Raw genomic sequence first — 23163 nt, 5'->3', positions numbered from 1 at the left:
ATGAAATGTTATCTAGATGTACCATAATGGAAGTTGATGAATTTACAATCTTAGATTTATTTTTAACCGCCTGCTATTAGGACCCCTAGATAATAAGCTAAATTTTCTGGGAATCCCACTATTGGCTTATGCTTTGAGATTGGCCAGAAAGGTGTTGGCAAAACCTCTGGAATGCTACTTTTTGGAGTGTGATCTATAGACTAGTGCCAGTTGGGGAAGCACTCATAACTAGTCCACAAAAAAATAAAGACAGAAAATGAGGGAGTAATTTAAAAACTATAATAGAAACAACCTTGGAACTATTGACATTTTTTATTTTTAAAGTAGGCTTCATGCCCAGCATGGAGCCCAACATGGAGCTTGAACTCACCACCCTGAGAGCAAGACCTAAGATCAAGAGTCAGACACTCAACAGGTCCAGCTACAGGCACCCCTGCACTATTGACTTTTTAGGCCTGGTGACTGTTGTTGGGCTGTTCTGGGCATTCTAGGATGTTTAACAGCATCCCTGACATCTACCTATTGGATGCCAGTAACACCCTCCTCTTACTTACGTCAGCCAAAATGTCTCTAGACATTGACAAAAATCCCCATGAGATAAATGTTTCTGGTTGAGAACCACTGCTCTATCACAATCTGGCAGACTGATTTTATGTCTGCTGTATCTAATAATATAAAAATAAAATTGGAGCTTTGTACTATGTATATCTTTTTATTTCACCTTTTCTAATAATTTGCTATTACCATATTTTACTATTAATTCATGACAGATTTTTAAAAATGGCCCTTCCCCACAGATAGCTTAAAACACACTGATACAGGTCATTATTAAAATACAGAAGTGTTCCTTAGAAGAAAGGCTACAACCTTGGGCTATCCTTCATCTCTTTGCCATAATAACTAAATATTACAAGATGACTTATCAAGATACTAGCCAGTCTTTATTTTTTATGCACTTGCTCCTAGAACCGACCATGGAGAAGTCTACAGAGCTCCCATCATTGCCCCAAAGAGAGAAGCAGCCAGTATTAGGTTCTACAACTTCCAGTCAGAGTAAGCAGTTGTCTTGTGTTTCCCAGAGCAGAAGAAAATTTGCTAGGAGGGGAGGGCCACCATAGACAAACCCTCAAATTCTTATGAAAGAGAGGCCTGGGTCACAGGTCACAAACTGCCCAGCCACCAGCTGAATCTGTCCTACAAACAGGTTTTATTGGGGTCCCACAACAATGATGTTTATAAAAATCAACTACCAAAATATTTCTTACAAAAACTCTACTCCCAACATCTCTCAGAAAATTAGAAAGAACCCTTTGGCCACAGTGGGCTGCGCTCCCTCCTGTGGTCAATCAGCTGTAACTAAAAGCAGCCATCATCCTTACCCCCTCTCTTCTTCCCAGATAGAACAAAGAAGACAGAGAATTTGATACTTGAAGGTGGAAGGAGATGATGCCATGGACTCCCCAGGAGGTCTGGGTGAGGACAGGTCAGGGGTTCAAATGGTTATAGTAACTAGGTCCTGGCCTGGGCCCTGGGCCTTGGAGATAGGCAGGCTTCAGCAGTAGCTGGCAGTGTAGGCACCTCTACAGACAGGTACAGATATAATGGGCCTAAACTTCCTGATTGTTCCATTGCAAGGGCAGCCATGACTCTAGTCTGCCAGGGCAATGCTGACCCTCACAAGCCAGTGTGTGGGACCCTGGCCCATCATCAATTACTTGGTCTTATAAGACTCAAAATTCCTCTGCACAAGATTTCCACTGGCAAGTGAGTGCTCGAGCCAAACTTAATGGAGCTTAGGAAGATAAGTAACTGTGACATTGATTGCACTCTGAGTGCCGGGGAGCAATTGCCATCTGTTAGAATAACACTTAGTGAGTATCCACTGTGTGCAGGCTCTGAGGCTACGGAGACAGATCCAACAAATCAGAGGTCTTTCCCTGCGATGCTCTCAGCTGAGGGATGAGGACAGATGTGTAAGAAGGTAATTCAGATGCATTGGGTAGAATCAAATCCTGGAGCAGTCAGAGCATGAGTAACTTGGTCTCTGCTCGGAGGAATGGGGCTTCCCAGACAAGATGGCATTCAACTGGGTTTAGAAAACAAGTCAGAGTTTAACCAAATGAAGAAATCAAAAAAAGCATCAGAGGGGTCCACTTGTGCAAATCAAGAACCTGGAGGCTCGATGCGGTGAGCAGCCGTGGTGGGTGGCAGGAGCAGAGTGCAAGTGGAGAAGTGGTATGGGTCTGAGAAGGGGCTGGCATGAACTCAGATCTTCAAGTCAAGTGGTTCAGACTTGAGCTGTAGGTTGAACGTCCATGCAACAGAGATACATTACCAACTTTGTTTTTTTTTGGCAGTCAGGCCTGGTGAGTAGGCAGGAAGAACTGGAGACAGACCAGTTCTGGGGTCATTTGTCAAGCTGAACTAAAGCAGTAGGGACATACTTTCTAGAAAGTTCAAGACTTGCATTAAATGTAGAGTGGGGAGTTGAGGATGAATCAACTTTCTGACTTGGGAAACTAGGTAGATGATGAAACTAGTCACAGAAATTTTTTTTTAAGGATTTTATTATTGACAGAGAAAGAGAAAGAGAGAGTACACAAGCAAGGGTAGCGGCAGGCAGAAGAGGGAGAAGCAGACTCCCCACTGAGCAGGGAGTCCAATGCGGGGCTGGATCCCAGGACCCTGAGATCATGACCTGAGCCGAAGGCAGATGCTTAACTGACTGAGCCACGCAGGCACCTTATTCACAGAATTTTTTAAAAAATAAAAAGCTAAAAAATGTGTTTGGGGGAAGATACACATCTAATGAGCTGTTTGGGATAAGACTGAAACACTGTGGGGCCTTCAAATAAGTTTATCCAAAAGATGCTTAAAAAGAAAGAATAAGACTTCCAAAGAGCAAGAGAATGAGAAAGAAATGTCAGGACAGGGATTTTATAGATAATTACTGAAGCCACATGAAAGGCTAACATTGCCAGAAGAAAGAGAAAAGAAAGTCCCAGAGCAGTACCTCAGGGAGCCCCTGAAAGTAAAGAGCAGAAGAAAGATCCAGGAATAGCAGAAAGACAATTGAGGAATAGGGCAACGGGAGCCCAGAAGGAAGGGGGTGTCAGGAAGGGGTGAGCCCTGATGCGCTGTGCAGAGATGGGGCAGGGAAATGTCCCTAGGGGGCCGGGGTGGTGGGGAGAGGCCACCTGAGACCTTAGTTAGAGCCCCATCCAGGGCATCGTAGTAGAAGCCACCCACAGGTGGTGGGCTGGGGAGGGAATGGAGGGTGGACACGGAAAGGTGGGCTGTTAATTCCAAAGGTTTGATGTTCAAACCAAGGAGGGGGACACCTGTGTGGTTCAGTGGTTGATCGTCTGCCTTTGGCTCAGGTCCTGATCCCGGAGACCTGGAATTGACTCCCGCATCGGAATCCCCCGCAGGGAGCCTGCTTCACCCCGCTGCCGGTGTCTCTGCCTCTCTGTGTGTCTCTCATGAATAAATAAATAAAATTAAAAAGAAAAAAAACAAACAAACAAGGAGGACAGCTAGAGGTGTGAGGTAGCCTGTGGTTGGGTTTCAGCTCTACCACATGTTTCCAACTACAGACATCTTGAGCATATTTGCCAGGAGAGGGAAGCACCTAGTGAGAAGACAGCCGGACAGTGCAGCAGGAAGGGGTTCTGGGTCATGCTCCACGTAAGGCCTTTATCTATGAGGGAAAATGCCTTGATGACCATCTTGTGACAAATCTGGTATGTGAAAGTGTGACCACAGGGAGCAAGGGGGTGTTCCCCAGGATACTCACCAAACCCCAGCAGGCTGATGGGCCTTTCCCAGGACCCACCAAATCAGAATCTTTGGCACATGGGCCCCAGAGTCTGCATTTAAACCAGCACCCTGGGGGACCCCCATGGGTGAAAGACTCCAAAATCATAGCAAAAGAGTGGCCTCCAAAGCCAAACTGCCTGAGTTCGGCTCTCATATCTGCCACTAATCAGGCATATAGATGATCTTGGGAAATTTATTAAAATTTCTCTGTGCCTTGTTTCCTCTTCTGAAATATGAGATTGATAGTACCTGTCAGAGGGGTTATTTTGTGGTTCCCAACACACTTGGGAGCTTCCCAGGTAGAATCTGAAACTGGATCCATACTTGGATCCAGGTAATAAAAAGAGGCTGGCCACTCTGATTGGTAAGTTAAGGTGACTTTGCATAGCAAGAGACACTCTCTGGGTGTTGAAAGATGAACTGACCTTTGCCAGGTTTAAGAAGCAAAGGGAACTTAGACATGCTGCTTTGCTTGGGCAGCAGCAAGATCCCTACACCCACCCACCAAATCTTAAAACTTTATATAGAGATCTTTATTGGGTTCAGTCACATACACCACAGCGCAGGGTATATCGCAACCCCACATCACCATCTCAAGGCTGTGTCCTCTATCCTTGCTTCTGGGAGCAGGATATGCAAGCCAAACCCACATTACCAGGACAGGGGAGGGGGTGAGGAGTTCCAAGAGCCTGAGTCCAGCTCGTGAGTGGGTCTGGCAGTCACATCTTCCTGATGTCCTGCAACAGTACAAGTGAGGCACGAATGAGCTGGCATATGGAGGGCAAGGCCAAGAGTGTCAAGCACAGAGGAAATGTACATGAAATGTCAGCTTTTATTGTTTTTATCCCATGCCTCTGTCATAACGGCTCTCAGTTTATAGCTTGCCCAATGAATCACCTAGGCAAGCTTGTTAAAATGCCAATTTCCTCTGCTCAAACTCCAGAGATTCTGATGGAGCTGGTCTGGGGTAGGGGTGAGGGCGAGGGGGCCCACACTCTGCGTTTTAGATGAGCGCCTCCTCTTCTCAGGTAATTCTGGTGCAGGTGGGCACCAGGACAACACTTCCAGAATCACTGTTCTGTAGGATTAAGCCCACCAGGCTGGCTGTGCCTTATTCCCCGCTCTGCCCACACATGGGAGGATCACGATGGCCAAGAGGTCTCTTGAAACCCTCACAATAGTGCAAAATAAGAAGAAACAGCGCTGCCAATTAGAGCTGATTGTGAAGATTTTTCAAAAATAACTTTTGCTTTTAAACACCCTTGACTCGAAAACTGCTTTCACCCAAATGAGTCATTTGTCTGCTTTAATTGCTGCTGGTATTTTCTTTGTGGGGGAAAGCACTTTGAAAAGAGTTACAAGTAGACACCCAGGAACTAACTTTCGGAAACGTGTAGCAACTTTTTGGTGTATTTATGACTCAGTCATTAGTGTGTATGGGGGTTTCAAACCTGACATTATGAAAAACAGGAACCGCGAGAAACGTAAATGGGCTCAGCAAACCAAACATTTTCCTCCAATTGGGTAGCAGCTCTACAATTTCATCTGGAGTACTCAGCACAAGGGATGGCTATTTATTTTCCTAAGTAAAAGTAATGGAAAAAATGATTGGAGGTGAAATTAGATTCCTCTGGGCAACTGTCTGTAAGAGAAGGTAATTGAAAGGGAGAAGCGAAGTGTCTGGCCTCCTGGGAGCAACGCAAATGAAACTCACTTGTTTGTTTGCTTGTTTGTTTGTTTGTTTGTTTGTTTGTTTGTTTCTGGACAACTTCTAGTTCACTTAGTCTAGAAGTTGTCTTCCAGTTGTTTCTGGATGGCTGGGGCCTGGTGGTGGGGGTGCGTCCTGTGCTGGCGTCTCCTGCTGAGGAAAAGCAGGGACCTATAGGGGCAACTTCTAATTTTATAATGGTTCTCTCTATTTTTGATTTAAAATATTTGAGCTTCTCTGCTTAAAAGGCTTCTAGAACCGTCGACTTGAGATTGTAAATGATCTTTCCAAAGCCATCGCTGACCCACAGAGTTACTTTCTTTGGCCTGCATAGCATTTTAAAAATTTCTAAAATGTTGCCATTTCTTTTTCCTTAATTAAGAGAGTTCCCATGAAATTCAGATTTCAAGCTCTTAAAAAATGCAGGGTCAAGACTCGGCTCTCTGCCTGATTACAAGGAGGAGCCAAGTACCTGCTGCTCCCTTTATACAGGAAATGTATTCCATGTCTCAATTTCCTCTGAAAAACAGGTAATAATTATGCCTATCTCATAGAATTGTGATGAGCGAAGAAGCTGATAAATGTAAAACACTTAGTGCCTGGCATATGGTAAGCATCAGAGTTTCCACTCAGCTCAATTTATTTAAATTCCTAATCAGGCCCTTATATTCATTTGCATTTGTGACCCTTGGTAGAAGCCACAGAAAAGATAATAGACCTAGAACTTTCTGGAAAACAAAGGAAATTGGAGGAATTTTGGCAGGAAATTTTTTCCTGCCAAAAAATTGCTGGCCCTGGTGAATTTAAGATCTCGAGTGGACCAAGACTAATCCACTGAGAAGAAATAGAGGCCAAATCTGTAATGCATCATAGACTTCAGAGCACTTTCTTTGTTCAGTTTTGCAGTATAAGTTTGAAGCTTTGAGATTTTCCCTTCTGTTTATTGTCTCTCTCTTCTATGGCTGGAAATGGTAAAAACCCTTAGGGAACTTCAAACTATTTTGGATGTGTTTAAGAAGCAAATAAAAGGTTCAAGTCAAGATTGTGCTCCTGAAAAGTCCGTTGTAAGACCTGGTAACACCATTAATCATGGGAAAGTAGCTTGGGCTTGAGCAACCTGCCAGGGGAATAAGGTGGTAGAAGAGATGTATGCCAACAGGGGTGTGCTCATTGTCCCCAAGGACTGACCCGGCTTACTCTGCTGCATTTTTTCCATTCTCTTCCCAGAGCTCCTGTCCACCGAGCTCTGCAACCTCGAAGGCTGACCCATTTGGACCTATATTGTTTGGGCTTTCTTGCCCTTCTGTGCCCAGTGGGATTCAGCCAATGAGGGGCTTTGGCAGGAGGTCAGAGAGAGGGGACACGTGAGGTCCTATGTTCCTTCTCTGCTAGTTGCTGCAACTGGTTGTGTCTCGCATGGATGACCCCTGGTGGCTCCTGACACATAGCCCTCTCCAAACAGCTATTCTCTTTAAGTTCCAGGACCTGTTCTCCCTTTGCCTCTTCAGACAGGTCAAGGGATGATGACAAAGAGCCCCCATGTTGCCAGCCCAAGCATAGCACATCCTTCTTCATCGGTTTCCCTAACGCCTGGGGCACCATTGAGATAATCCCTTTGTTCCACTGTGAATGTGGGATTGGTTTCTTGCCAGAACCCTGACTGATAGACTTGTCTACTTTAGAATACCCTTTACCCGTTGTATCTTGCTTGCGTTTAGAAACAGTTCTTTCAAATTTTTCTGAACTTCAAATCTTTATGGGTAAGATATTGGGTTTGATTACATCATTGTCTGATAGGCAATGCTTAGTCATTTGTAAGGGATAAAGCCTAATGTTTACATATGGGCGGGTCTGATATTCTTTATAGAGTCTCAGTAAGGAAGTTTATGCCCATAACCTCAGCCCTGGAATAAACCACTGTAAGTAGCAGAGTTTCATTCATTTATTCATTCTGCAAGTTTCATTCATTTATTCATTCATTCATTCTTCCACCATGTATTCATTTATCATTCATCAGTCAATAAACATTTATCGTGGCCCTACTATGTGCCAGGAACTGTGCTGTTCCTGTTACTGTTTTTTGAGTAAAGTATGTTACCTGCCCTGGAGAGGATTAGGATGGCGAGTGGTAGGAGGAGAGGGCCAGGGAAGTAAGCCAGAGAAATAATACGCTGCTACATATCATAGCAGCATCTGTTGCTGCTACAACAGAGGTATGACAGGCAGTGGGAAGTGTGGTCTGTCCTCTTTGAAGAAGGGTGGTCTGAAGTTAAGATGGCTTTTTATAGGAAGAGACACTCTGGGTGTTGAAAGATGAACTGAATTTTGCCAAGCAAAATGGGTGGCAAAAGCAAAAGGCAGCAATATGGAATGTCCTGGTGTTTTTGGTGAAATAAATGGAAACTGTTCTCAATAACTGAGCAGTGTTTATATTATTTGACTTCTGTGGGATTAAGAGAATTATAAAATACAGATAGTTCAATTCTATCCCAGATACTGTGATTTCATTGGTCTAAGCTATTGCTGAACCATCAGTTTTTAAATCTCCCCAGATGATTATAAAGTAAGCCAGGTTTAAGAACCACTGACCAAAAGCACAGTGACAAGTAGATAAGGGATAAGGTGGGGGAATGGATGTTAGGCAGGAGTCATCACAGAGAATGATCTGTGCTCTCCTCAGGATGAGTCAGTGGAAATAATTTTGTTTTCTGGTGGTAATTTCCAACATCTTCCTTTCTTACCCTGCCTTTAGCGCATCTGCCTCAAGGTTCTCTTGGCTTCTCCTAAAGAAGCAAAGAAACAAAAGCATTAGAAATGATTAGAATTTAACACAGTTACGTAGATGGCTAGAAATTAGAATGGCTCTGCCATGGACAGCACAGGGGCCTGCCCTGACTAACCACATGATCTTAAACAAGTTATTTTCTTCACTGTTTCACCTTCTGCAAAATGGAGATAAATATGTAGTAATTCACAGGATACTGAGAGAGATAAAGCAGTAGGGCAGTCAGCGCCTGGCACACCGCAAGCCCCCAGGAATAGTCGCTTTGTTATTATTAGCTGAACCTGCTACTTAAAGGGAACCTTTAAGAAAAGGAAACAACCACACACACACACACACACACACACACACACACACACACACAAAACACTTCTACAGAAGAACAGAGGCACTCAAATCTATTTGCTCTTGTAAGCCACTAGTCTCCAAAGATGACCCCTTCTGACTACCAAGTGTGGCAGAAGCGGTACTACAGGACTCCTGAGGCTCTGTCAAAAGAAGTCTTGCAGCTTTTACATACAGTCCAGTTCAGCTCTCCCCAAATGTCCATGCTGTGAAGATGCCCACACTAGCCACCAAAAAGGCAGCATGTGGAGAAAGAGATGCCTGGGGCAACCTCTAGCTTTTCCAGCTACCTGGGAAGGTGATAGACATGTGCTTGAAGATGCCATCTTGGATGTGTGGTGCAGTTGAGCTTACAGATGACCCCAGACTTAACTTCGATATTTTTTAAAAAAGATTTTATTTATGTATTCATGAGAGAGAGGCAGAGAAATAGGCAGAGGGAAAAGCAGGCTGCCTGTCCAGAGCCGGATATGGGACTTGATCCCAGGACCCCATGATCATGACCTGAGCCCAAGGCAGATGCTCAACCATTGACCCACCTATGTGCTCCTTAACTTCCGTATTTGACTGTACCCATATGAGAGTCCCCAGACAACAACTGCCCAGCTGAGACTGGCCGACAAACTGATCCATAAAAAAACATTGTTTTAAATCACTAAGTTTTGGAGCAGTTCATTCTGCAACAATAGATAATCAGAACGTAACAAACACAGCTCTCTCCACTCAGTATTTGGTACAGAGGTCATCGTACTCTGAAGTATATTGCTAAGGAGAACTTGAGATAGATTCAGGGGAGTTGAACTTTTTAGATGGCGACTGGCTTCCCTCAGAATATTTCAAGAGTTCTATGTGGAAGCTGCAAAACTTTTGACCTGCTACACTTTTTAATTTTTTCTTTTCATATTTTTATTTAAATTCTAGTTATCACACAGTGCAATATTGGCTTCATGAAGGAGTAGAATTCAGTGATTCATCACTTACAGACAACCCCCAGTGTTCATGGTGGTAATAAGTGCCCTCCCTAATATCTGTCACCCTACCTATATTCTATGGTCAAAAGTGAATCACAGGGCCAGCTCACATAAGTGGGAGGGGATGAGTTGCATATGGAGGCTTGGTTCATTGGGTGCCATCTTTGGAGACTAGAGCAGATAAAAAACAAACTGCCACTGCCCCTCTGTGTATGGCTAGCTTTTTGACTGGCCATCAAATTGTTACATCTTGCAGTCAAATTATTTTATCCATTCTGCTCATTAAATTCTATTCATAGAAAGATACTGAGAGCTGCCAACACAGAGGACCAAAGAACAAACTGAATAATCTATTGGCAACTTGCCAGGGCTGAAGGACCCCGAACCACTGATATTCCTTAGTTTGTCTGCTCTGTAGCCAATTATGATCCTGCCTTAGATTCTAACTGATATTAAGGACAACTAGATATTCATCACTACGGCAAACTATTATTATTTCCAATATCATTATTTTTAAAGCAAAAGTGAGGTCTTGAAAGAAAATAAACATTTGCCTCTGTTTTTACGTTTTGTCTTGTGTAACTGGGAGATGGTGTATTTTGTAACTGCATTAAGCAAGCTATACAAATGTAATGAAATCCATGCTTATCAAAACAGGAATGCAGAGACACTCATGTTCTGATTAACTTTGCCTATTTACCTGAGTTAAGGTTATTCTCACCATGCTCATGATACTCTGACAAGTAGAAAGTGTTTTAAGATTGGTGTACTAACTGTATTTCCTTTAGTCTAACACACATTTTTTAAAAAAGTAATTAACTTTATTTCTTAGAGCAGTTTAAGTTTGTAGTAATGCAGAACATATTTTGAGCAGAGGGAGTTCCCCTATATCTCTTCTCCATACCTCTACGCACACACACACACACACACACACACACACACACATACACACAGCGGTCCCTGTTATTAGCATTTGTGTTGATGTGGTACGTTTGTTACAATTGATGAGCCAATATTGATACCCTATTATTAACTAAAGTGCATAGTTTACATTAGGTTCTCTCTTCCTGTTGTGCACTCTTTGGGTTTTGACAACCATATCATTATTTGATTATTTGACAACTATATTATTAAGTATCCACCATTATAGTATCATACAGAGTAGTTTCACTGCCCTAGAAATCTATACTCAGTCCGATGTATTACTTTTCCATTTTTTTCAAATATTTTATTTATTTATTCATGAGAGACACAGAGAGGCAGAGACATAGGCAGAGAGAGAAGCAGGCTGCCTGCCCAGAGCCTGATGTGGGACTCGATCGCTGGACCCAGGGATCATGACCTGAGCCAACCACTGAGCCACCCAGGTGCCCCTACTTTTTCAGTTTAATATCTCAGTAGTGGCAATATCCAAGTACCACTGATGGCTATAATTAATGCAATATGTGTTTTTCTTCCATCCTTCATTCCTTTTTCCTTCTTCCTTCTCGTTTCCCTTCCCCATATGTCTTTCCTTCTCCTTTGTTGCATGTTGCTGAGGATAATGAACAGGACCCATTCCATTCTCCTTTCCAGCTGGAGAACTGGGTGAGGTTTCCTGAGACAGCAGAAACTTTGTCTCCCTGCAGCTCTTGCATGCATCACCACACTCTTCCTTGCAAACAGAGCTCAGTTTTGTGTTCTGAGGCATAGTGAGTTTCCTGTTTTCTTCTGTAGATCTACCTCCTCCATCTTTCCTCACTCTGGTCTTTGCCCCCAGAGGCTGACCCGTTTGGGCTGTATCAACAATTCCCTCTTGCTCCCTTTGTCTTCCCCTTTGTTGTATCAGTGAGGAGTCCAACAGGAGAGTGGGCGGGGAGGGGTGGTCTTGAATGGATCTTGATATGAATGAACCAATTTTGAAAAGAAACATTTGAGGGACACCTGAGTGGCTCAGTGGTTGGGTGTCTGCCTTTGGCTCAGATCGTGATCGAGGGGTCCTGGGATCGAGTCCCACATCAGGCTCCCTGCTCAGTGGGGAGTCTGCTTCTCTCTCTGTCTGTGTCTGCCTCCTCTGTGTCTCTCATGAATAAATATAATCTTAAAAAAAAAGAAACATTTGGTTCAATTTGGGAAAATTGAATATGGTCTCAGTTTAGATGATATTAATAAACTATTATCAATTTTTTTGGTATGATAACAACCTCTGCTCTAGCAATACATAAATATTTACAGGCGAAATTTATAACTATGGGGTTTACTTTAAAATGGTCCAGGAAAAAAAATGGGATGTGGATAAATGAAATCCATAAAATGGCAATGCTGAAGCATGGGGGCAGGGACAAGGGAGAGACAAAGTTCTGCTCGGGGGAGCTGATTGTTACCTACACCTCTGATTAAATTTGATAGATAAGCTTCTGGTTGTTAAAACAGAAAGTCTTGCCTTTTCCCTAGTCAGCAAGGAAATACTCACTGAGTGGGTGGTATCCACCCAGAAGAGTGGTTTGTATTTAGAAGGCCCTCAGGTGAATAGGCTGCTGGGGTCTCCAGGGGTGCAGCCAACCTTCTGTCTAGTGTGCCCTGTACAAGCCAATGGTTAATGGTTTCCAGTTCTAATGTGCATGTGTGTCTATGTGTCTGTGTATCTGTGTGTGTGTATGTGTGTGTGTGTTGAGGGAGGGGAAGGATTAGACCTGAGAGACAGCACCTTCTCACGGTCCTTCTAGAAAGTTCACTAAGTCAGCCATCATCTATTTTGTGTCCCTTCAGGTGGCTCATTTCTTCAGCTGAGCCATGCAGGCTTTCATATCAGGGTCTGCTGTTCAATTGAGAAAATTGTAGAACAGCTCCTCCTGCCCAGTATTCTCATCATGGGGTGATCCTCGTTGCAAGCTGCAAGCGCTTGGAGACTACCTTTCAGAAGAACAGAAGCTTAACCCAGGTGGCCACTTGTCAAGGAGCTGATCCATCTGGGTGAATCTCTCTTCTATCCCTAATAGTTCATGGTCTATGGTAAGTTCTTTTGAAAGTCTTTAGGTCAAAGGAAGTATGTTCTCTCCTTAATGTTTTCAAATAATGAGGTAGCTAAGTTTATAAATGGAAGGTTCTGCCTCAGAATAATCAGCTGTAGCTTGTTTCCTGAAAAATCATTAATGAAAGAAGGATAAGCACAGTCACAGTATGAAACGAAGAGGCAGAAATGCGGGGGAGGCCAGTGCAAATGACCTGCTCAGGTAAGAAAGTAAATAAAGCAAGAGTAGAGGAACGTAATGGGAGGGTAGAGAATTCTGAAAATTATGACTGAGAAACAAGTTTAGTAATTAAATCAACACTTAGTCAACCTACTAATTATTGTGACATATAGGAGGTGCCTCATACCCAGAATTGTTCAGAAAGCAGATTGTACATTTAAAAATTCCTCTTCAAATTAATAGGTAGGATCAGACAACTGGAAGCTCATCTAATCCAATGAAGGGAAAACAGGATTAGGGAGGTGAAGTGAAGTGACAAAGTCACACAGTTAATTAGAGTCAGGACACAAATTAATATCCAGATATTTGAACTCTTGATTAGTTTTTCTTTTTTTTCCCCCTCAAACAAATTAAGACAGAAGAAGAGCCAGGAGCACACAACCTACAGAACCCCAAAGCTCTACAAAGAACTCAAAGTTCCAGAAAGCTCATCCCTTAGCTAGAGTTTTGAGTTCCATTTTAATTTCACCGTTATCTTTAAGTACCTTATAAATAAATGAGATTAGAAGAAACATATTCTCTATCAGGTAAGAGTTTGTTCACAGAGTAAGCAGCAGTCAGAGCCAGTTCCCCTTGGGAAAGGCAGTGGGCGTGGAGGGGTATGGGAAGAGCAGCAAGCTGAATTCTCACCTGGTGGGTTAGACACGCAGTCTAGTATCAGAGCAATGACTGTCTCAGGCTCAGTTCCACCTGGGCAGACTCAGGCACCAGGAGGAATTTTCTCATGTTCCCTAACCTATGAAAAGTTTTTGCCCAGAATCAGGTGCTCAAACTCTTCCTTTTGGATTCTCCCCTTGGCTTTCCTCTGGGCTTCTTCCTGATTCCTGAGTTTACAATCACACAAAAATCACAAAACCATGCAGATCAATATACCTCTTGCTAATCACAGTGCTGCTGTATTTTTATAATTTGGGATGTGATCCTTTGCTCAAGAACCATGTCCCTGCTATCCTCTAAGCTCCTCATGAGCCAGACCCATGTCAGTCTCTGCTCACCACTGCATGCAGGACCCAGCAGAATATGGGCACAGAGTAGACTCTCAGTAAGCACTTACCAAAGGAATGAGTGACCTCACCTTTCCAGAGCAGAAATAAGTCACCACAGAGAGCTTTTTTACCCTCCCACCCACTGTCAGCCTCCAAATGTGCCTAAAACTCTCTTCCCAGCCTTTCTGCCTTTCTTCTTATTATCGTAGAAGAGGTATTGCTAGCTCTGGCTAATCTCTCTACTCATATTCCAGGTTATAGCCTTTTCTACCTTCTCACAAGTCTTACTCTTGACTATTCCTAATTCTATCTGCATCTTTAAACTGTCCCAACCTATTGGCTCCTTCCCATTAGAATGTAAAGACACGCAAGGTCCTACCACTTTTTAAAGAAACACTTTCTTACTACCATACTTCCCCACTCACCTTTTTGCTAGTAAACTTGTCAAGACTTGTCCACACTCACGGTTTCCTCTTCTTCACCTCTTACCACCACCAGTCTTCAGGCCCTCAGCACTTCACTGGACATGATGTTTGCCAAGGTTACCAATGATGTCCTTATCACCAAACCCAATGGCTACTGTCAAGTACTTCTATTACTTTATCTCTCCACAATATTTGGCAATATTGACTATACTTATCAAAACTTGTTTCCTTTACCTTATAGGACATCATACCTCCTAGGGTCCCCCTCTCCCTATCTCTTACTTACTCCTTGGTCTCTTTTGTAGGTTCATTCATTTAATAGTTATTTACTGACCACTTAAACTATGTGCTGGGCAATGCCTTAAGTGCTGAGGATGGAGTGATGAATAAGACATGGAACTTATATTATAATTGGGGAGTAAGGGCAAATAAGTAAATAAACTAACAAGATGGTATGAAAAAAGAAAAGGCAGAGTTGACCAATAGCTTCTCCCTAGGTTTAACTTCTGCTTATGCAGGGAAATTGACCATCTTCCTTGCACCTTCCTACTTCTCTATTTGGGAAAAATAATTAGAAAAAAAGTTGACAAGGGTGAAAATGGAGAGGCAGCTACCATCCTGCATTTTCACTATTTAGAATAGCGAGTAATGGTAAGCGTCAATTAAGGGAATGCCAGTCACTATGGCCATGCTTGAACAATCTTGACAAAACTCCCTTCAAGGTGGCAGTGTCACCAGGCATGGGCAACTCAATAGCATGAAGATGAAGGTTTACTTCCAGAGGCTGAAGTTGAGGATGGGTGTGCCCAGGAGGGGTTGAACTGGGTTAGATCTTCTGCATCAGAAAACTTCCCTGGGGATGTCATCCCTCCCCTGAGAGGATCCCACAAAAATATTGCATTGTGGTTATTTAATAATGACTCAGTCTCCTCAAACACATCTCCCACCTACAAGATTGTAATAGGTGAGAATAAAACAATTCTTTTTTTAAAAAAGATTGTATTTATTTATTTGAGATAGAGTGAATGTGAGAAAGAGCATGAGCAGAACAAGGAGCAGAGGGAGAGAGAGAAGCAGACTCCCCATTGAGCAGGGAGCCTGACATGGGGCTCAATTCTAGGACCCTGGGATCATGATCCTAGGAAATCAGGATGCTTAACTGACTGAGCCACCCAGGTGCCCTGGAAAAAAGCAATTCTTTTTTGTTTGTTTATTTGTTTAAAGATTTTATCTATTTATTCATGAGAGACACAGAGACAAAGGGAGAGGCAGAGACACAGGCAGAGGGAGAAGCAGGCTCCATGCAGGGAGCCTGACTGGGGACTCAATCCTGGATCTCCAGGATCAGGCCCTGGGCTGAAGGTGGTGTTAAACCGCTGAGCCACCCAGGCTGCCCCGAAAAAAGCAATTCTTAACCCAGATCGGGACACTCAGCAGAGCCAGGCCAGGACTGGTCACAGACCACATCCCTCAATTACTCGTAGTATAACAAACTTGGCCATCAACAGGGCAGCTGAAGCCACCCAGGCAGTCTCCTTGTGCCTGGAAGTCACCTAGCATGTGTAAGAAAGACTTGACAACAAGATGTGCCATGCCAGTCATTTGCCTTTTACCCTGACATTCACTCTCTCCCATTCCCTTCTTTTGCTTTAAATCACAGAGGACCGACTCTTTACAATTATGTTTCCCAGGTGCCTCTGCCTCTTGGCTTTCATTTTGCTTTATCAGGGGAGGCCCTAACAGGAAACTGCAATATGGTTTGGAAGAAACCAAAAAATTTTGCTTGCTTGCTTTCCTTTTTCCTTCTTTTCTTTCTTTGTTTTGGGTTGTGTGTCCAGTTCCTTTCACATAGACTCCAAGGTGGATGTGGCTCCCACCAGGCGGCCACAACTCCTGGAATCTGGTGACAATGGCCTTTCCCTTTGTCTTACTGCCCCCAAAGATAGAGGCAGCTTCTTGCAGTTAATATTCTTTGAGATTCCTTACCTTCTATTTCTTGAGTTCTTCTAAGACTTTAGTTACCAGATCATTATAGTAATTTCCTTCCATCAAACTACCCAGAGTAGGTTCTCTTTTCTGGCTGAACCCTGACTGGTACTCAGACCTGGGCAAGTTCCCAAAAAATGTAAAGAAATTGATCTGCCTCGTGACCAACCTCAACAGAGTTACATGAACAAGAAACACAAATCCAATTATTCAACAAAACAAAACTAAGCAAAAACAAACAAACAAACAAACAAAAACAAAAAATACTTGACTAAAATCTTGAGGAGGTTTACAAAGAGGTGAGAACACCTTGCCCAGCGTGTAGCAATCTCTCCCTCAAATATCCTTACTTGTAACATTCACCCCTGCTGCTTCTCTCACCAAATCTATGTTGATCTCCTGCCATCTTAAAAACAAACTAAAACTAGTAAAAATGTTTCCAAATACAAAGACAAAACAAAAATCTATTATTTTTATTGAGATTCATTGATGTTAGATATTAAGTGCATTTTAATTGAAAAATAGTTATCATTTGCAGTTAATATCTAAAAATCTCCAATTTAAACAATTAGTCCCCAAATAAGTAGTGATACCATGAAATAATTTACAATTTGTATTAATCTTAAAGTAAAGCAAGAAAGAAGAAGAAACATTAGGTCAAAATAAATAATTTAAGATAGTATATTTAACCCCCAATATATCAGTAATTATGTTACATATAAAAAAGACTAAGTACTCTAAATAATGATTTGGATTGTACAACTGGATAAATAAACAAAAACCTAACTGTACTGCTTGTTAAAAGAACACAACCACCAGAATAAAATAAATCTAATATAAGAGATGCAATAGGTGTGCACCTCTATACTGAAATTTCCAAACCTCATTGAGGTCAATTACTAAATATCTATATTAATGGATAGACATACCATATACAAGGATTGAAAATAATCGATATTATACAAATACTAATGCTCCCTAACCTGGAGAATGTTTCAAGTTTCTGACGCTGGTAGATAACAAATGAGCTCACTCTAAGGTCACTTCTGGCCTGGTGCAACAGAGCACTAGCTCTGGAATAATCTGAGGTACAGTCTTGGAATGCATAGCGCTAGAAGTGGCAGTCTGTCTGCATAAAGCACTTTTTCTAGGGAAAAGGTAGGCAACATGGAATAGGAACGTTTCCTAGGAGAAGGAATGAAACAGGGTCCCCTGGGTGGCTCAGTCGGTTTCAAATCTGCCTTCAGCTCAGGTTATGATCCTGGGCTCCTGGGATGGAGGCTTGCATTGGGGTCCCTGCTTAATGGGGAGCCTGCTTCTCCCTCTACCTCTCCTATAGCTTGTACTCTCTCTCACTGGCTCTCTGTCCCTCTAATAGATAAATAAAATAAAATAGATAAATAAAAATCTCATAAAATAAAAGAATGAAACAAATTGTAGTAATTAAGATACTTATGGAACAAATGAACATAACAGAATCAGAATACATATCAGTCCTCCTCCTCCAAAGACACCACATAATGAGGAACACACACTTCACTACCCTGGCAGAAGAGGGCACTCTTAAAGTAAGAAGCCTGTGGACCACCAAAACCCTTCTATTGCTGGTACAATTTTTTTTAAAGATTTTATTTACTTTTTTGAGAGAGAGAGAGAGAGCACATGAATGGGGGGGGGAGGGCAAAGAGAGAGAGGAAGAAGCAGACTCCCCATTGAGCAGGGAGTCCACTGGGGGGCTTGATCCCAGGGCCCCAGGATTATGACCTGAGCTGAAGGCAGACCCTTAACGAACTGACCCAGCCAGGCACCCCTAATTGCTACAATTTCTATTGATCATCCAGTTAAATTCAAGACATTTAAAAACAGAACATAGACTACATCCATATAAATCTATTATAAGATGATGAAAATGAGAATCAGTGAAAAACTCTAAGAGAAAAGCAGGATCAAACTACACACACTCTAACATGAATTACATGCCATTAATAAGTATTTGCAGATATAAGAGAACATTTCATATAAGAAATATAGAAGAGGGGGAGCCTGGGTGGCTTAGTCAGTTAAGCGTCTGCCTTCTGCTCAGGTCATGATCCCAGAGTCCTGGGATGAGGCCCCTGCCATCTATATAAGAGGGAGACAGAAACAAAAAAAGCAGTAAAGGTAGGAGAATAGCTTATAAATGTTAAAAGTTTTGATAAAGTTGAAACAGCAAAACTAAAAAAAAAAATGGGTGAAAAAGGAGGGAGACAGGGGAAAGCAAAATGAGCTCATTATTGTCACATGGGTAATAGGTGAGATTCTAAGTCATCATTGAAAGATGACATGACAAATAGAAGTCTAAGTAAGGAGAAGAAAAAATTAAGGACATGTAAAAGGTATTAATTTATTGGTAAATACTAAAACAAAAATACAAACTCTTTCTAAATGTCAAAAAAGGAATTTTTAAAACAAACCAGACTACCCAGAGAAAAAAACAACCTCACAAAAACATATAACAAAATACACACAGCACCAAGTGGTAAGAGTGACCTTAAAACATATTACATTAATGTATATCTTATGCAGATTTACTAGGTTTTACAGCCTTGTCATTGACATATGTGGAAAAACTGATATGTTAGTGTGCACATAAGCCACAATAAATTCTGTAAAGTCAAAGAATATGAACAGCATGCTCTGATCTTATTAAAACTGCAAATAAATTAGAAGAATGAAAAAGTAAAACAAAGTAGATACTTCAATCTAAAAATGGAAAGTCTCTATGAACAACTCTTGTCTACAAATCATAATTAGGAATTTCTAAACAAAGCAATAGTAATGAAAAACACCCGCTGCATATGGTGGGGTGAAATCAATAGCAATAGTAATAATAACAACAATGATAATAGTTGGTATTTATTGAGCATTTGATACTTTATATGGGAAGCAGGCATTTTTCCATATATTTAATTTATTATATACATAGAAATTAAAAGGGCTACGTAGAAATGTTTAAGTGTGATAATAATGTATTGGTTGGGTAGGGCTTCCATAACAAAGTAGCACAGGCTGGGTGGCTGAAACAGCAGAAATTAATTTCCTCACAGTTCTGGAAGCTGCGGTCCAAGATCAAGGTATTAGCAGGATTGACCTCTACTGATGCCTCTCTCCTTGGCTTGTAAAGATGGCTGCCTCCTTCCACCATCTACACCTGGTCTTCCCTCTGTGTGCGTCTGTGTTATAGCTTTCTCTTCTCATAAGGACACCAGTCATATGGGATTGGGGCCCATCTCAATTATCTCATTTAATCTTACTTATCTCTTGAAAGGTACCACCTCCAAATATAGTCACATTCTTAGGTACTGGGATTTAGGGCTTCAACATGAATTTGGGGGAAATATATTTAGCACACAACAGACCATAAACACTTTCTAATGGGGTCTTCCCCCCTTTGATTTTTTTAAATGTAAACTTTACATAGTTAACATACAGTGCAATGTTGGTTTCTGGAGTAGAATTCAGTGATTCATCACTTATATAGAACACCCAGTGTTCATCATAACAAATGCCCTTCCTACGACCCATCACCCATCTAGGCCATCCCCCCACCTCCTTCCCTCCCTCAACCCTCAGTTTGTTCTCTATCATTAAGAATCTCTTAAGGCTTGTATCCCTCTCTCATTTTCTTCTTTAGCTCCTTCCTATATTATATGTTCATCTGTTTTCTCTCTTAAATTCCACATATGAGTGAAATCATATGGTATTTGTCTTTTTCTGACTGACTCATTTCACTTAACAAAATAAACTCTAGCTCCAATCACGTGGTTGTAAATGGCAAGATTTCATTCTTTTTGACGACTGAGCAATATTCTATTCTATCTACATACCATGTCTCCTTTACCCATTCATCAATTGATGGACATTTGGGTTTTCTCCATAGTTTGGCTATTGTTGATAATGCTGCTATAGAGATAGGGGTGCATGTATCCCTTCGAATTGCATTTTTGTATTATTTGGGTAAATACCTAGCAGTGCAATTGCTGGATTATAGGGTATTTCTATTTTTTTTCAAGATTTTATTTATTCATTCGATACACAGAGAGAGAGAGAGAGAGAGAGAGAGAGGCAGAGACACAGGCAGAGGGAGAAGCAGGCTCCACGCAGGAACCCCAATGCGGGACTCGATCCTGGGTCTCCAGGATCACGCCCTGGGCTGAAGCTGGCGCTAAACCGCTGAGCCATCCGGGTTGCCCTCTATTTTTAACATATTGAGGAACCTCCACACTGTTCTCTAGAGTAACTGCACCAGTTTGCATTCCCACCAACAGTGCAAGTGGGTTCCCCTTTCTCTGCATCTTCACCAACATCTGTTGTTTCTTGTGTTGTTAATTTTAGTCATCCTAACCAGTGTGAGGTGATATCTCATTTTGTTTTTGATTTGTATTTCCCTGGTGATGGGTGATGTTGATCATCTTTTCGTTGTGTCTGTTAGATATCTAGATGTCCTTTTTTGGGAAAAGTGTCTATTCATGTCTTCTGCTCATTTCTTTTTTTTTTTTAATTTTTTTTTTACTTATGATAGGCACACAGTGAGAGAGAGAGAGGCAGAGACACAGGCAGAGGGAGAAGCAGGCTCCATGCACCGGGAGCCCGATGTGGGATTCGATCCCGGGTCTCCAGGATCGCGCCCTGGGCCAAAGGCAGGCGCCAAACCGCTGCGCCACCCAGGGATCCCCTTCTGCTCATTTCTTAACTGGGTTATTTATTTTTTGAATGTTGAGTTTGATAAGTTCTCTGTAGATTTTGGATACTAACCCTTTAACAGCTATGTCGTTTGCAAATATCTTCTCTCATTCTGTAGGCTGCCTTTAAGATTTATTGACTTTTATTCCTTATAAATCAGGAAGGAATATCCAGTGGAAAAAAGATAGTCTCTTCAACAAATGGGAAAATTGGACAGCAACATGCAGAGGAATGAAACTGGACCATTTTCTAATACCATACATAAAAATTAATTCAAAATGGATGACAGACCTGAATATGAGAGAGAAAACCATCAGAATCCTAGAGAACACAGGCAGCAACCTCTGGGGTTTTGTTTTGTTTTGTTTTGTTTTTGTTTTTGTTTTTGTTTTTGTTTCCAGAAACCTCTTTGACCTCAGTCATAGCAACTTCTTAGCAGACATGTCACCACAGGCAAGGGAAACAAAAGCAAAAATGAACTTGGGACTTCATCAATATAAAAATCTTCTGCACAGCAAAGGAAACAATCTTTCCCTTTTTCTCTTAATTCCCTATTCTGTTTTTCATTGTGCTCTCCCCTCCCTCAAGATAATCCATGCATGCATCTTTCCATCTCCATATCTTTCCATATTCACAGCAAATATAAACACACATACACATTAATTTATACACATGCATACAAACATATAGAAGGGTTTTTAAATAGCATATATGATTTACTTCTTTCTGCATATCATTTTTCTTCTTCAAGCAAACCTTATGAAAATATCTCCGTGAAAACCCATTCATCCTGAGGGCTGCACAATGTTCCAGAGTGTAGATGTTCCAATTCATTCATCTGTACAAACACCCGAGCACACACAGCCTTGTGCACTGGAGCTTTTATTTCTATGGGATAGATTCCAAAAGTGAGGTTTCTGGTTTTAAGAATGCACAGATTTTTAGTTTCAATAGATGCTGCCAGACTGGTTTTCCAAAATGGCTACAACATTTCCCATCCCCGTGAGGCTGGAATATCATCTCCCTTTTAAAGCTCAAGAAGTTAATGTGCTGAGGTCAAGGAATGTGCTCAAGCTCATCAGTGGCAGAGTTGGAAGGTAATCTGTACCCATCGGCTTTCCAAATGAGGGCTTTTTCCACCCCAAGTACTCAACCTCCCAAAGTGATGAGCACCTGTCCTTCCACTACCAGGTATGCGCATTTCAGGGCAGAGGGCTGCTTTTCTCTTGAGCCTCCTGTCCAGTCAGCTGGCAATGCCCCCGTGCAGCCTGCTGGGCCAGCTGCTGGGCTTGTACTATTTACAAGGTATAATAGCCTTCCCATAAAAGCATAATGATGTACAATTTGTAAGAATAACGATGCTCCAGGAGCAGAAGTGGCTACCAGAGCTTGATGCCACTAAATTTTATCTGAGAGGTCACAAGGGATAGTGACCATACAACGGTGAGAAATACAGGGATTCTTCTGCCCAACTAAACACATCGCTCAGGTAAACGCAGTGTGACAAGGGAAGGGCAGGGACTGGGGTCGGTTCCGTCACCACATCTCGACTGCTGAAGCTATTATTTTTTGTAAATAATTAAGAGATCTGCTATTCACTAAGCCCTACTTACTTAGTGGATTTTTGAGGGAGCAGGTGAGCAAGCCAGAGAGAGAGAGAAAGAGAGAGAGAGAGAGAGAGAGAAGCATGGGGAGAGAAGGAATGAAAGCAACATTAATTTTAAGAATAAACAAGCTGAAGCATCCTTCTGTAGCTGTTGTCAATGGAGTTCATTTTGGGAATCCAATTATGCCTCTGGACATGTACACTGGAAAAGGTTAGCTATAATAATTCAAACAGCATTGCTGTAACAACATCCTTTCCAAATAAATTTGAGAGAAAACAAACAAGTTTCTGTTTTGACCACAGGGGGAACAATCAGCATGGCGTTTGAATGCTTTCACAGTGTACTGGGAAGAAGTTGCGTCCACTTGTGAGTTCCGGCAGGAGAGGCGTGAATAACATTTCACTTTCTCCTTGGAAAAATAGAAGAGAGAGCGGTCAGGTTGACATGGGAATGGTCAAACAGGGCCAAGCCATAAAATGCAACAGGTCTAATTTACACTTGACTGTGAACAGCCGGCTAGGAGTTGCTGCTGGGTGGGGGGTATGAGGGGGAGAAGCTCATTGGAAAATAAAAAGCAGAAAA

At 42.0% G+C, this 23163-nt stretch overlaps 1 long non-coding RNA gene across 2 annotated transcripts in view; it reads left to right on the top strand.

Moving 5' to 3' along the window:
* The window catches only part of LOC125753417 (uncharacterized), a 60063-nt gene that overhangs the window by 5349 nt on the left and 31551 nt on the right, over window positions 1–23163 (top strand). Inside the window, exons 2-3 of one of the 2 annotated variants that reach the window (XR_007405195.1) lie at window positions 12374–12616; window positions 22884–23116. This is a non-coding gene — a long non-coding RNA (uncharacterized LOC125753417). Of the gene's footprint in view, window positions 1–12373; window positions 12617–22883; window positions 23117–23163 lie in introns of those variants that run through there. The other variant, XR_007405194.1, reaches the window with a different exon arrangement.

This window comes from Canis lupus, chromosome 23 (genome assembly GCF_003254725.2).
Source record: "Canis lupus dingo isolate Sandy chromosome 23, ASM325472v2, whole genome shotgun sequence".
Classification (NCBI taxonomy): Eukaryota; Metazoa; Chordata; class Mammalia; order Carnivora; family Canidae; genus Canis; species Canis lupus.
Note: the sequence above shows the minus strand (reverse complement) of the source record. Positions and strands in the feature narration are given on the sequence as shown.